Here is a 14,808-nt window from a genome sequence, read left to right as displayed (position 1 = left end):
GGTCAAAGGGGCAGCTAAAGACACAGCTCAGCAGCTCCAAAAACCATGTTCACAGCAGGAGAGAACATCTGGCCACTCTCTGTGTCTTCCATCTACAGTCTGGACTCTGAATCGGATAATCTGCTCCATATTCACTGCATGCAGCACTGCTTCCATTCAGCTGCAGTTCACCTTCCACCAAAACCTATATTACTGTATTGGCCCGAATATAAGCCACACCTTTAAAATTCAAGGGGGAGAAAGAAAAAAGACAATACCCGAATATAAGCTGCTCCCATAAAATTCCGCAGGTACTCACACCCGTTCCGTTTTACCGTATGTCTGTTTTAGCAGCGATATCGTAAAAGCCAATTTTTGTAAGGTCGCAAATTTAAGCAGCACTTTTAACTTTTCACTGTCAGAATTTGGAAAAAAAGCAAGGCTTATATTCAGGCCAATACGGTATATGTCTTGTTGTGGCAAAACTACATAACTTATCTAATTACATAACTTACCTGGTCATTACATTATTCCATCCCATGCATCTCAGTGCAAAGGAAGCACAGTGCAAATGGGCGAAAATGTAATCAAATGCATATTGCTGGTGCACCAAATGTCTCACAGAATTGTAAAATCTTAGAGTTGGAAGGGTCCCAAGGGTCATCTAGTCCAACCCCCTGCAATGCCGGAATCTCAGCTAAAGTATCTCTGACAGATGGCCATCCAACCTCTGCTTAAAAACCTCCAAGGATGGAGAGTCCACACTTCTTGTGGGAGTCTCTTCCACTGCCAAACAGCTCTTACTGTCAGAAAGCTTTTTCGACTGTTTCGTTGAAATTTCCTTTCTTGTAACCTGAAGCCATTGGTTTGAGTCCTACCCCCCAGAGCAGGAGCAAACAAGCTTACTCCCTCTTCTATGTGACAGCCCTTGAAATATTTGCAGACGTCTATCATATCTCCTCACAGTCTCCACTTTTCCAGGCTAACTGTACCCAGCTCCTTCAAGCGCTCTTGTAAGACTTAGTTTCCAGACCCTTGATTCAGGCCCCCAAATACCTAATAGACCACTTCCTTCCCTATGTACTCTCTCAGATGCTAAGATCAGCAACAGAGGCCTTCTTTGTAGTTCCTCTGTCCTCATAAGCTTGTGGGGTGGCAGCCCAGGAGAGAGCCTGTGCTGTGGCAGGCCCTAAGTTGTGGGACTCCCTCCCTGTAAAGGTGTGTCTGACACCTTCATTGTATTGTTTCCAGAAAAAGTGGAAGACACACTACTTTACCCTAACTTTTGACACTTGAGAAGTATATTTTCAGGACCAACCTTATTTCTGGAATTTTGTTTTCAAATGTTTTTAATACAGTGATACCTTGGGTTACGGGGACACGGGTGGCGCTGTGGGTTAAACCACAGAGCCTAGGACTTGACGATCAGAAGGTTGGCGGTTCGAATCCCCACGACAGGGTGAGCTCCCGTTGCTCAGTCCCTGCTCCTGCCAACCTAGCAGTTCGAAAGCATGTCAAAGTGCAAGTAGATAAGTAGGTACCACTCCTGCGGGAAGGTAAACGGTGTTTCTGTGCGCTGCTCTGGTTCACCAGAAGCGGCTTAGTCATGCTGGCCACATGACCCAGAAGCTGTACACTGGCTCCCTCAGCTAATAAAGCGAGATGAGCGCCGCAACTCCAGAGTCGGTCACGACTGGACCTAATGGTCAGGGGTCCCTTTACCTTTACCTCGGGTTACAGATGCTTCAGGTTACAGACACTTCAGGTTACAGACTCCACTAACCCAGAAATAGTACCTCGGGTTAAGAACTTTGCTTCAGGATGAGAACAGAAATTGCGTGGTGGCAGTGGGAGGCCCCATTAGCTAAAGTGGTATCTCGGGTTAAGAACAGTTTCAAGTTAAGAACGGACCTCCAGAACGAATTAAGTTCTTAACCCGAGGTACCACTGTATTGTGTTTAATCGCTGTAACCTACCCTGGGACTTTGGGGTGAAGGCAACAATTGTAATTGTGATCCTCACAGTCCTCACAGCAACAACCAGTAAATACCAAAAAATTTCACTGGATTGATTTCTATACCAGACATGGTATGAATAAGTGAACACTCACCATTTCCACTCCTGTTCCAATTTTCGTCAGAATTCTCTGTCATTCCTACTTGTCAGCAGAGGTGGAAGAGGAAATTAATCTCTCTGTTTTGTTTTTGTTTTTCTGCAGCAGACTGACCTGATCCAACACTTGCTTGCAGATTCAGATGCAACAACACCCACTCAGATTGCACGTTCCTCCAATATTTTTTTGATGCAGTTTTGGTGTGTAAAACGTACAGAGAAATTACATTTTAAAATGTGCGTTTTGTGGAAAAGTGCATTGAAGAAAAAAAAGCATATTTTATGTAAAAAGTGTGTGTGCAACTTAAATGTGCACTTGTGTGCTTTCTTTTTTTTTAAAAAAAAAATCCACACAAAACAGGGGGGCACAGCACCAGTGAAGCTGAAATGGGATGAGATCACGCTGCTTAGTTGATCCCAGTGAGTCTTCTTGGCAGATTATGGTGCCAGCATTTCAAGGTCTCCTTAATTGGCAATTACCTTGACATGCATTGCAGCTCAATGGTCCACTGAGGAATCGCCTTCCCATTACGGAGAGAGCTAATGGTGCGGGTGACTTGCTTGGCCTGAAATGATGCCTGGTGGGACCTTGACCTGAGATCCAATTTGAAGTGAAGGTTAGCAAATAGTCTCAGTGGTCACCAGCAACCCATAAGCATGCTGGTTAAATAAGCCCTGTAGTATTTTTTCAGGTGAGTTGCTGGGGCTTAAACGCAGAAAGCAGCTAGTTCTGCTCTGTCCACCAGAGAGAAGCAGAAAGTCACATTTTTGGCGCTGTGGGTTAAACCACAGAGCCTAGGACTTGCTGATCAGAAGGTTGGCGGTTTGAATCCCTGCAATGGGGTGAGCTCCTGTTGCTCGGTCCCTGCTCCTGCCAACCTAGCAGTTCGAAAGCACATCAAAGTGCAAGTAGATAAATAGGTACCACTCCAGCGGGAAGGTAAACGGCGTTTCCTTTCACTGCTCTGGTTCGCCAGAAGCAGCTTAGTCATGCTGGCCACATGATCCAGAAGCTGTACGCCGGCTCCCTTGGCCAATAAAGCGAGGTGAGTGCCGCAACCCCAGAGTCGGTCACGACTGGACCTAATGGTCAGCGGTCCCTTTACCTTGTTAACCCAAAGGCTTCACCCTCCTTACCAGTCACAGGATCTGATGCCGCCCAGCTTCATTCCATTCTATAATTGAAGAAAACACCGGGGCTTTACTGGGTCCCATTCTCAGGCTGGATTTAAGTCCCAGAGACGCTGAAAAAGATACCTTTGAGAATGTCTTAGTGCTCTGATCGCAGGCACATTTGTTGAAGTAAGAGTAGCAAAAACACAACTAAGAAGCTCAGACCAGGCAGAGGGCCTTTTTGGTAGTGGCACCTGCCCTGTGGAATGCCCTCCCATCAGATGTCCAGGAAATAAGCAACTATCCGACTTTTAAAAGACATCTGAAGGCAGCCCTATTTAGGGAAATTTTTAATGTTTGATGCTGTATTGTGTTTTTAATATTCGGCTGGGTGTTGCCCGGAGTAGCTGGGAAAATCCAGCCAGATGGGCAGGGTATAAATAAATTATTATTATTATTATTATTATTATTATTATTATTAATCATATATGACTGACAATCTGCTTTGGAAATTAAACCAATGCCAAGACTTGTCAATGTCAAGGCTTTCCTAATAATAATAATTATTATTTATATGCCACCACCTACCTGACTGGGTTGCCCAGAGAGCCATGTTTTAGACATTTTCCAAAAAAAATTGCCCAGGTTTTTAATTGATTTTATATCTACTGATTTTTGTATTTTTATTGTTGCTATGATAATTGCTTTTATTTCTAATGTTTTTGATCTGTTTTATGGTTCTCTTTTGTAAGCCGGCTTGAAAATCTAGATACACATTTAAATACACGTTTTCAAATAAATAAATATATTTTAACATTCAAAAACTTTACTTGCAGAAACTTACAGATGAATTAAATCATAATCTTTACAGTCACATGCTTATACAAGCATGGGCTTACAGTCTCTTCTTCTAACTTCTAAACAACTGTATTTTCCTCCCTTTCCAGAGCTCAGCAATTTCAGCCTTCTGTATCTCCATTAGGCCATGTCTTGCAGCTGCTGTGAGAGATTTCCACTTTTACCTTTTCCTTCAGCTTTGCTCCCTTTCCCTCAAGCAGAGAAGAAGCACTCGAACACTCTATTCAACTTAGCAGTGTTCACAGTGGATTCTAAAACACAGTCATCTCACTTCAAATAAAATGTGAAGTCTCTCCTTCACATGCAAACTACTAGAGAACTATCTAGAATTCAGTTATCAACCAATCAAATTTAAACACATAGTAAAGCATGCAAGCACTTACAATTTCAGTGAATTAAATTACTATACTTAACAAGATTCTCCTCGCTGTGCAGCAGGTGCATATTTCAAACAAGTTTAACTGGAGTTCACCTCTCTCCCCTTATGTCAGGATGCTGTCAGCGGCTCTAGGAAAGTATAAAGACAAGGGAAAGTTTCTTTACCATCCTTTTTTACAAAAAGAGACTATAGAACCCAGTCTCTTGGCATTGTCCCGAGTGAATCTCCACCCCCTGTCTCTCTGACATCCTCATTCATCACTTCTATGGGTGCTGCTATGCGCCCTCTGTCTTTGAACTCTTTGCTCTCCTACTTTTAAGGCTCACCAGATTCTGGGAGATGGAGGGTCCGGGATGCTTTCTAATGACACTATGTCAGCCAGCTGCCACTCTGGTAATAACAACAACAACAACAACAACAATAACAATAACAATAACAATAATAATAACAATAATTTATTATTTATACCCCAGCCATCTGGCTGGGTTTCCCCAGCCACTCTGGGCGGCTTCCAAGAAAACACTAAAATACAACAACCTATTAAACATTAAAAGCTTCCCTAAACAGGGCTGCCTTCAGATGTCTGCCTCCTCCTCTTCCTCTCCCATGATTCCCAACTTTCCCCCTCATCTACCTCTGAGCTGTGACCTCCCACAAACCATGGTCGTAAATCTATACCGTCTTCCTCTTCCTCCTCCCTGGAAGGGTCAGGATGGGGAGGCGGTCTCCACCACTCCTCCTCTGCCCAGTCCCTGACACCTTACGGCATCCTGTCCATTGTGGCTTCTTGGTGCTTCCTCAATGCGAATGTAAACATGGCAGGCAGGTGTTGGTTTTTGCCCTGTCCCAGCTGCAGAAGAATCCCTTCCTGGGAGGCAGAACAGAGCCAAAGCCTTAGAAGAAGCCATGAAGCAGGGTTGAGAACCCTCCTTCCCTCTTGTAACCAGATGCCAAAAAGAGTAACCCATGTGTGGATCCAGAGCAGACCCCTTCCCATTTGGTACTTTCCAGATGTTGTTGGCTTTATAGCTTCTGTCAAGCAAACATAGGGAGCTGCCTTATACTGAGCCAGGCCATTGGTTCATCTAGCTCAGTATTGTCTACCTTGCCTGGCAGAAGCTCTCCAGGATTTCAGGCAGAGGGCATTCCCAGTCTTTCCTGGAGATCCTGGGCTTTGCACATGGGACCTTCTGCGTGCAAAGACCATGGGACTGATGGGAACTGGAGTCTAACATCTGGAGGGTGTGAGGTTGCAGGAAGGCTGGCCCAGCAATGGGGTCCTTCCTGCTGCTGCCTGGTTTCTTTCTCCCCTGGTCTTTAGGAGATACAGGTGAAACTCGGAAAATTAGAATATCGTGGAAAAGTTCATTTATTTCAGTAATTCAACTTAAAAGGTGAAACTATTATATTCTAATTTTCCGAGTTTCACCTGTCTGTTGGCAATGCTCAGCAGCCTTTCCAGGCTGCAGTTCTGAGAAGTTGTTCAGCCTCTCCAACAGCAAAACCCACTCTGATTCCTCCAGCTCTCGGTGTGTGTTTTTTTTTTTTAAAGTGCTTTAATGTATTTTTGTGCAGCCTGGAATTATCCAAGATGAGACTGACACAACAGAACTTGTCTCCAACTAAGGAACCAGGCAGAGGGCCTTCTCGGTCGTTGTGGAATGCCCTCCTATCAGATGTCAAGGAAATAAACAACTATCTGACTTTTAGAAGACATCTGAAGGGAGCCCTGTTTAGGGAAGTTTTTAATGTTTGATGTTTAATCGTGTTTTTAATATTCTGTTGGGAGCCGCCCAGCGTGGCTGGGGAAACTCAGCCAGATGGGTGGGGTTTAAAAATAATAATAATAATAATAATAATAATAATAATAATAATAATAATAATAATTAAAAAAAAAAATAATGTGAGTCCCAATTCACAGCAGCATCTGGGAAGTCAGGGGCTGTTTCCATTTAATGCATTTTTCACTTTGTGGGTTTTTCTGCTCTCATTACTCACTCCAAAACTTTGGATTAAGCACAAGAGGAATCAGAAATAATGATTTTTCAATTTTATATTCTTTCCTGGAACTCCATCTTGACAAAGACTGGTTTTTCCAAATTGATCTCCAGGTTTTAAGACATTCCACCCCCAGGGATCTCAGAAAAGGAGAAAGTCTGCTGCCATATAACCCCAGGGATGTTCTCTCACTGCAGGCAGTGAGAATTTGGCTGCATTGGGTTGCCGCTCCTTTCTGTATGTGCTCCTCCCTCAGAACAATGTGATGCTCATCCCCATTATTCATATCACTGTCTAATCTGGCAGAAAACTGCTATTCATAGGCAACTGCGTAAGTGCAAATCCGCTCTATTTATACACATTTTCTTTACAACATTTGCCTAGAAGAAGAAGCGACCAGGGCTGGGGGGGGGGGGGGGGGAGAGAGTCTTGCTATGCTGCTAACTTGAAGTTTCCCTGCATCCAAAAAGAGGAAAGGAATAAATATGAAGCTGGGGAGGAATGAAAGCTGGGCTCGTGTGTTTTCTGATGTATCTCCACCATTGAGAGGGCTCTGAGAACATGCTGGGGTGGGAAAGGCCCTCCCCAAACCAAATGGAAGTGGAATGTCTTGGGAATTGAAACCCCTTTTGCCTCATTTGCTGAGGAGTTCCGTTCCTGGGGGGTAATTAACACATTACAATGGCTGAGGCTTCGGAAGGAGTGTTTCTTTAAATATAATTAATGTCAGCTAGTGAAAAAGTGCCCCCAGGCAGTTCAGATATTATTTGGCTGTTAGACAGAAGAGTTCCAAAATAGTTTTGAATCAATGCCAGAATAAAAGACCTCACATATCAGAATATATGCTTTAAACACACACCCATTAGAATCCTTTGCCAACCCACATTCTGCAACGAGAAAAGCTGGAACCTGCAACCTGCACAAATTAATTTCAATGGTCTGTCTTATTTTGCACGTTTCCTCTAAGCTTTGCTAGTCACTGTCAGGGACTGGACTGAGGAGGAATGTTGGGGACGCTCCCCCTTCTCCTGAACCTACCTAAGAAGAGGAGGACTGTATAGATTTAGAACAGTGGCTTGCAGAAGGTCATAGTTCAGAGGCTGCAGAGGGGGGAAGCTGGGAAATATTGGGAGAGGAGCAGCAGGAAGAAGAAGTGCCAGGGGAGAGACAGCTGACAGATTCAGTGTCTTTAGAAAGCATTCCTGAGGACCCAGCGGGCATTGAGAGTAGGAGAACAGAAAGCTCAGAGGCAGAAAGCTCAGATCAGCCGACGCAGGGATTGTAGCAAAATTAATGTTTGAGGCTGAAGGAACTCTCCACGCAGCGGTGAGAAAACAAAGGGTGTTTATTGCTAGCAATAATGGCTCAGTGGGATCACTCTCTGAAAGCTGAGCGAGCCCAAAAGGCTGGGCCTGTTTAATATACATAGCTGTTATCTGTTAAAGCAATACATATGCATAAACTTCCTCCAATCTAAAGTTACAGCACAATACTAATTAGACCATGTATGGTCTTTCCTTCATTACCTATTCATTAGGTAAGAAAACAAAGGACTCTCTCTCTAAGCAGCCCCCATGGCATGTGGTCTCTTTGCATTCCTTTCTACCTGAGGGGGTTAGGACATTTGAGCACAGCACGTCTCATTGTCAAATGTAGACACTTATGAATGTTGTTTACAACCTTGGGACTAAAGCTGCTCCTAGCACAAGATCACAGCCACTGGTCCCATCACCTCCTGGCAAATAGAAGGGGAAGAAATGGAGGCAGTGAGAGATTTTACTTTCTTGGGCTCCATGATCACTGCAGATGGTGACAGCAGCCGCGAAATTAAAAGACGCCTGCTTCTTGGGAGAAAAGCAATGACAAACCTAGACAGCATCTCAAAAATGCTCAAAAACATCACCTTGCCAACAAAGGTCTGTATAGTTAAAGCTATGGTTTTCCCAGTAGTGATGTACAGAAGTGAGAGCTGGACCATAAAGAAGGCTGATCGCCGAAGAATTGATGCTTTTGAATTATGGTGCTGGAGGAGAGTCTTGAGAGTCCCATGGACTGCAAGAAGATCAAACCTATCCATTCTGAAGAAAATCAGCCCTGAGTGCTCACTGGAAGGACAGATCGTGAAGCTGAGGCTCCAGTACTTTGGCCACCTCATGAGAAGAGAAGACTCCCTGGAAAAGACCCTGATGCTGGGAAAGATGGAGGGCACAAGGAGAAGGGGACGACAGAGGACGAGATGGTTGGACAGTGTTCTCGAAGCTACCAGCATGAGTTTGACTAAACTGCAGGAGGCAGTGGAAGACAGAAGTGCCTGGTGTGCTCTGGTCCATGGGGTCACGAAGAGTCGTACACGACTAAACGACTAAACAACAACAAAGCACAAGATAAGGCACAAGGCCTCTAGCCTGGCTAGTTAGCTGAGTTTATAGGTCTCTGTGTGCATCAGGATGGTGTAGAATAGGAGAGATGGAGGGTGCGGAACTTTACTCGGAGCAATGCCATTATCTAAGAGAGACGGCATTTCTCTGTGAATATTGAATCAAAGACTTGGTAAGAACTCTTCTTGTTTATCAACTTCTTAGCTGCCACCATGGGAGGGATCGGATTCTGTGAAGCCTGACAGTGACTGGAGAAAGGAAGGAAGGAAGGAAGGAAGGACCTTTACAGGGCAACCATGTTCTACCCTCTGACCACTGAGAATTATTCACCACCCACTTCTGGCTTCTGAGGTCTTGCTGAGCATCACCTGTAGCAAATGACAGAAGACTCACCAAGTCCAACATTCTGTTCCCCACAGTGGTCAATCAGATGCCTCTAGAAATGGCAGGATGATACATTGATGTGAAATAGGATAGAAGGGGCCTAAGAATTATCACATATCAAATTGACAGGAACAGGAGAGAAATAGATCTGTCCATCCTTCATCTCACTTGTTTTTCTTTCTTTTCTAATTAAAGCAAAATGGATTGTGGCAAGCAAATTCTCTCCCACCATCTCCAAGACTCTCTTTGTTGTTATTTGGGGAGGGGGGGTTCATTATTGAGGGAATTTATGTAGCAGTTGTTATAGAAGCAATTTCAAGGGAGCTAGTTTCTCCTGGAGAGCAAGCTGGAGCTGTCATACTAACCCATCACAGCCATTTATTTCAAAACTCAGCTCATTTCTGGAGAACAAAAAATGCAGAGAGGCTCTTCTGTCAGCCCAGCAAAGACTTTCACTGCATTCTTGCTGGGATCTTGAGGCTGGTTCCACACCAGGGGGGAAAAAGTAACTGCAAGTACTTGGGGGAAATTAGTGATTCTTTTCTGGGGCTGGGTATAAAAATCTGATTGACTTCCCATAGTCAAAAAGCAGCGATGCAAAGACAACTCTACCTAATTCATGCTTTCTGAATCAACACGCAGACTGAAACACAACCATCCTTCAAAATTTGCACTTCTCTGATTTTTGCAATGCCAATCAATCTGTGCAATGTCAAGCAATCTGTACAAAAATGCCTATAAATGCATTTTTGCATATTGCATATTGGTGTAAATAACATAGAAAAATGAATTATTTTAAGGGAATGGCTTTGCAAAAAAAAAAGGATATTAAGCAAATTTTCTTACAAACATATGTATATTAGGATAACTTCATATTAGAATGCTGATGGCTTTTCATGAGGACTTTAAAAAATCTCAGACTGATCTGGAAACATGGAGAACTGAACTTAAGAATAGAAAAAAAGAGAAACCAAAAAGATTTTTTTTAGCAGATTGTCTCCATCCTTACCCTCTTTTTAAAGCTCCTGTTGTGCTCACAGTTAAAGATTGCCAAAAGAATGGATTTTTTTAGATCAGGGGTAATCAGGCTTTAGTCTTGTGGGGTCTACTTTGGTTTTTTTTACTAAAACCCCAAGACCCACCAAACTGAGCCTGTTGAAAAAGACATGCTTAGAATTAAATAATTCTTATCCAATAAATAATTTTTGAGCACCAGAACTGGACACATCTCACAGTCCAGTGACTCACAAATGGTTACCATGATGTTGTTGTTAAACATTTGGGAGCTTGTGTTGATCTACTGCAAGCCACCCAGAGATCCACTAGTACAATGTTCTTGTGGGACGTAATCCATTGGAGTAGTCAAATACAATATTCCTTGTTTCCCTAGAGTGGGCACAAACAGGGGGATGTTACTCCAGTCAGTATAACTTCCTCTTCCACTGGTCTGGAGTGTCTGCCCCCTGTATGTGACCAGGGAGATGGGTGTGACCCTGGCTGACTCCATAAAAGAGCCGAGTCATGCAACCATCTCTCTCTCTCTTGATGCCATGCTGCACTCCTGCAGCCATTTTGTTCTCTTGATGCTGTTCTCTGAATGTATTTTGCTGTCTGCTGGCTCTCAGCCAGCAGCACATGGGCTCAGTCCCCATAAGGGATGAACTCACACTATGTTCCGAAACTACAAGCTAAAGTCTGCCTTCAGAGATTGTACTGTGAACTGAATGTGAGTAAACTTCTGGTTACTTTTAAGGAAAGACTCTTGTGTCTTGATTCTTTTAAGAGGGATTAAAGGGGACAGCAGTCTGATCAAGCCAGACTGGATTGCTTAACTAAAGAGATTCAAACGAATCTGCAAACTAGCTTCCTGCTGTATTGAGGGGAATCTGCTCTGCTACATGGCCCACTAGCATGAGTGAAGGAAGGATAATATTTAATCAATATATCCTCTCCTACTATCCTTAACGTCCCCACAGTTCTTCAACCTTGGGTCCCCCAATGCCGTTGGACTACAGCTCCCATCATTTCCTGCCAGCTTAGCCAGTTGCCATGAATGATGGGAATTGTAGTCCAACAACACTTGGGGACCCAGGCAGAAAAACATTGTACTAATAGATCCAGCTCTGCCCATCCCTGTTTCAGATCATCCTTTCAGTGAATGGTTATGAGAGGAATTATAGGTCCCTCCATCAATTATAAGCTGACGCCTATTACTGATTCATTGCAGGCTGTGAGTCAGAATTAGAAAGTCTCCACCTATGGATGCAAACTGCTAGACTCAGCTGCCTAATAAGCACAGACACTTCCTTCCCATTCTGTAGAGTTGTTAACATGATTTTGAATTCAGTGTGACTTTTTTTTTAAATTAAGAAAAGTGTGTTCTAACCACTTTGGTTCCATTTCCTTCCTAACTTAGAAGACAGCTCTCCTCAAGCACTGGGAAAGCATAAGATGAAGATGGTAAGAGTTGTACTCTGGAGAAGGGAAGATACAGGCTAGATGTTGTGAGGGATTGGAAAGGAATTAGGGGAATAGGCAGATGATGGATTGTCCTCCCAGTAAGTGAAGGAGTCATCTTGCTAAGGTTGCTAACATGATTGATGCATATCCCTCCAAGGGAACCTAAGAGTGTGTGTGTGTGTGTGTGTGTGTGTAGATATATATACACAGTGGTACCTCAGGTTAAGTACTTAATTCGGTCTGGAGGTCCGTTCTTAACCTGAAACTGTTCTTAACCTGAAGCACCACTTTAGCTAATGGGGCCTCCTGCTGCTGCCGCGCCACCGGAGCACAATTTCTGTTCTCATCCTGAAGCAAAATTCTTAACCCGAGGTAATATTTCTGGGTAAGGGGAGTCTGTAACCTGAAGTGTCTGTAACTTGAAGCGTATGTAACCCAAGGTACCACTGTGTGTGTATATATATGTGTGTGTGTGTGTGTGTATATGTATGATTTCCCGAATTTTAACAATTATATTACATCATAATATAACATCATAATATCTTTCTGCTCTGCTAAGCTTTCAACTTCCCTCCCTCCCTCTTCTGATTTCCTTAAATCTCCATTTTATTTCTGCACATTTATATCGTCCTCACCCTATATCTCGCTTTACTTATTGTACACTTTAATCACAAATAGAAAGCTCCTTAATTTTAAACGTTGTGAGTCTTATCTCAGTCCTGCTAGTGTCTTTATATGTAGACAGTGATTCTCCAAATATGTTATAAATTTACTCCATTCTCTTTGGAACACTTGGTCAGCCTGGTTCTGGATTGTCCTGGTCAGCTTTGCCATTTCCGCATACTCCATCACCTTCATCTGCCATTCTTCAATAGTCGGTAACTCCTGCTGTTTCCATTTTGGGGCTAATAAAATTCTGGCTGTGGTCGTCGCATGCATAAACAGTTTAATAGGTCTATTCTTGGTATTTCCACTCCTACCATTCCCAACAGAAATGCTTCTGGTTTCTTTGGGAAAGTATATCTAAACATTTTTTTAAAATTCATTATAAATACAGTCCCAAAAACCTTTCACTTTATCACACATCCACCACATGTGGTAGAAATCCCCTTCTTTGACATTACATTTCCAATAACTCTTATTTCTTATTCTGTACATTTTTGCTAATTTAGTTGGAGTCAAATACCATCTATACATCATTTTCAACAATTTTTCTTTTAGTGTCATGCATGCAGTGAATTTCATACCACCATTCCATAGCCTAGAGACCATGTATCAAATTGAATATTATGCCCGATGTCTATTGCCCATTTTATCATTACTTCTTTGATTTCCTCATCTTTTGTATGCCATTCTAAAAGTACATCATACATTTTTGATAAGGTTTTTGTTTTGCTTTCTAACAATTCGGTTTCCAGCTTCGTTCTAGAAGTCTCAAAGCCATTCTTGGCTTTATCTTTATTAAATATATCATTTATCTGGTGGTACTGAAGCCATCCTATTAACCTTTCACAGATTTGATCATATGGTTTCAAATTTAACCCCTTGTCACTTTCTGTTAGCAACTCTCTATATGTAGGCCAATCAGTTTTCATATTTAACCTTTTTACTGATATTGCTTCTGCTGGTGAAATCCACCATGGTGTTTTGTGCTCTAGAAAATCCTTATATCTACACCATATCTTGTATAATGGCTTTCTTATAGCATGATTCAAGAAACTTCTATCTACTTTGACTTTATTGTACCACAAATATGCATGCCGCCCAAACCTGTTTCCATAACCTTCCAAATCCAATATATCTGTGTTTTCTAGTTTCATCCAATCTCTTAGCTAGGTCAGACAGGACGCCTCATGATATATCTTTAAATCTGGCAATGAGAATCCTCCTCTTTCTTTCTTATCTGTAAGAAGTTTATACTTTATTCTAGGTTTCTTCCCTTGCCAGATAAATCTTGACAATACTCTCTGCCATTCTTTGAATTGTCCTATCCCACTGATCACTGGAATTGTCTGAAACAAGAATAGCATTTTGCATAAAGGAACGTAAGAATATACTGGTCACACACTCAGGGCCCCTCCAGACAATCTCTTCAGTCTGATACAATAATGAGCTCTCATCTTGAATTCCTCCTGATCTGTTTGCAGGATGTTTTTTCTACATTTCCGCATTTGTTCATTACACACTTTCCAATGCTTTTCATCATTGCTTTCCAAACTGCAAAAAGTCAGCTTTTATATTAAAAAGTAGATTTATTTATTTTTTTGCAAAAAAGGCATCAGAGCTCCTTAACCCACTTTAATTGCAGTGTTTGAGTCCTTCCTGCAAAACAATGACAGTCTAGGGGCACCCTTTATCAGCTTTCTATATAATAATGCAAATAACAGAGTTGTCCAAGAAATCTGGTTTTCAACTCCCAAAGTAGTTCCCCCCTGATCTTCCCTGCTCATCCCATTTCTCATAAAAAAGATTAGACAGTTGACTAAACAGGCAAACAAAAGCAGATGAGCAAGGCTGGGTGCTCAGGAGTTCTGGCTTTCTTAAGAAAACGAATTTATTGGCAAAATGTCATTCCCAATCAGGTCCTTCTTGGGTAATGGAGAGTGCTCATCTCATCTCTGGGCAGACTTATATAATTACTGTACACAAAGGAAGGGTGTATGGGGGAGAAGAGTAGTTGCATGCCCTCTGAATGCTTTCTGAAGAAGTTTTCACTTAACTCTTCCTTATTCAGAGTGAAACAAGGCTGCAAAGATGGAACTTTGTGACAATGAACTCAGCCCAGGTCAGATGGAGTGAAAGATGTATGGGAAGAAGGAGCCGTGGGCTTGTACATGCTGTCTCAGCTGCCAGCCTCTCATTGAAAGTCTTCTCCAGAATCAATGTTCAGTTTTCCATGCCACTCTAAAGACCTCAGGGTCTGACACCATCGGTGTCAGGCGGCACAGGATCCAACCCCCCTGGTAGGTTGCCAGGAAAGGATGAGACAAGGAAAAGTCCTTACCATCTGCTTTTATTCTATATTCACAGAGAGAGGCTTGGGAATGCAGTCTCTTTGAATAATGGCATTTCCCTGAGTGACTCTCCACCCCCTTTTCCTCTCACTTCCTCATTCATCATCTCTTCTATGGGTGGCACTGAAGGCCC

The sequence above is a fragment of the Podarcis filfolensis genome (assembly GCF_964270895.1).
Source record: "Podarcis filfolensis genome assembly, chromosome: 15".
Lineage (NCBI taxonomy): Eukaryota > Metazoa > Chordata > Lepidosauria > Squamata > Lacertidae > Podarcis > Podarcis filfolensis.
This window is presented reverse-complemented; position numbering follows the sequence as displayed.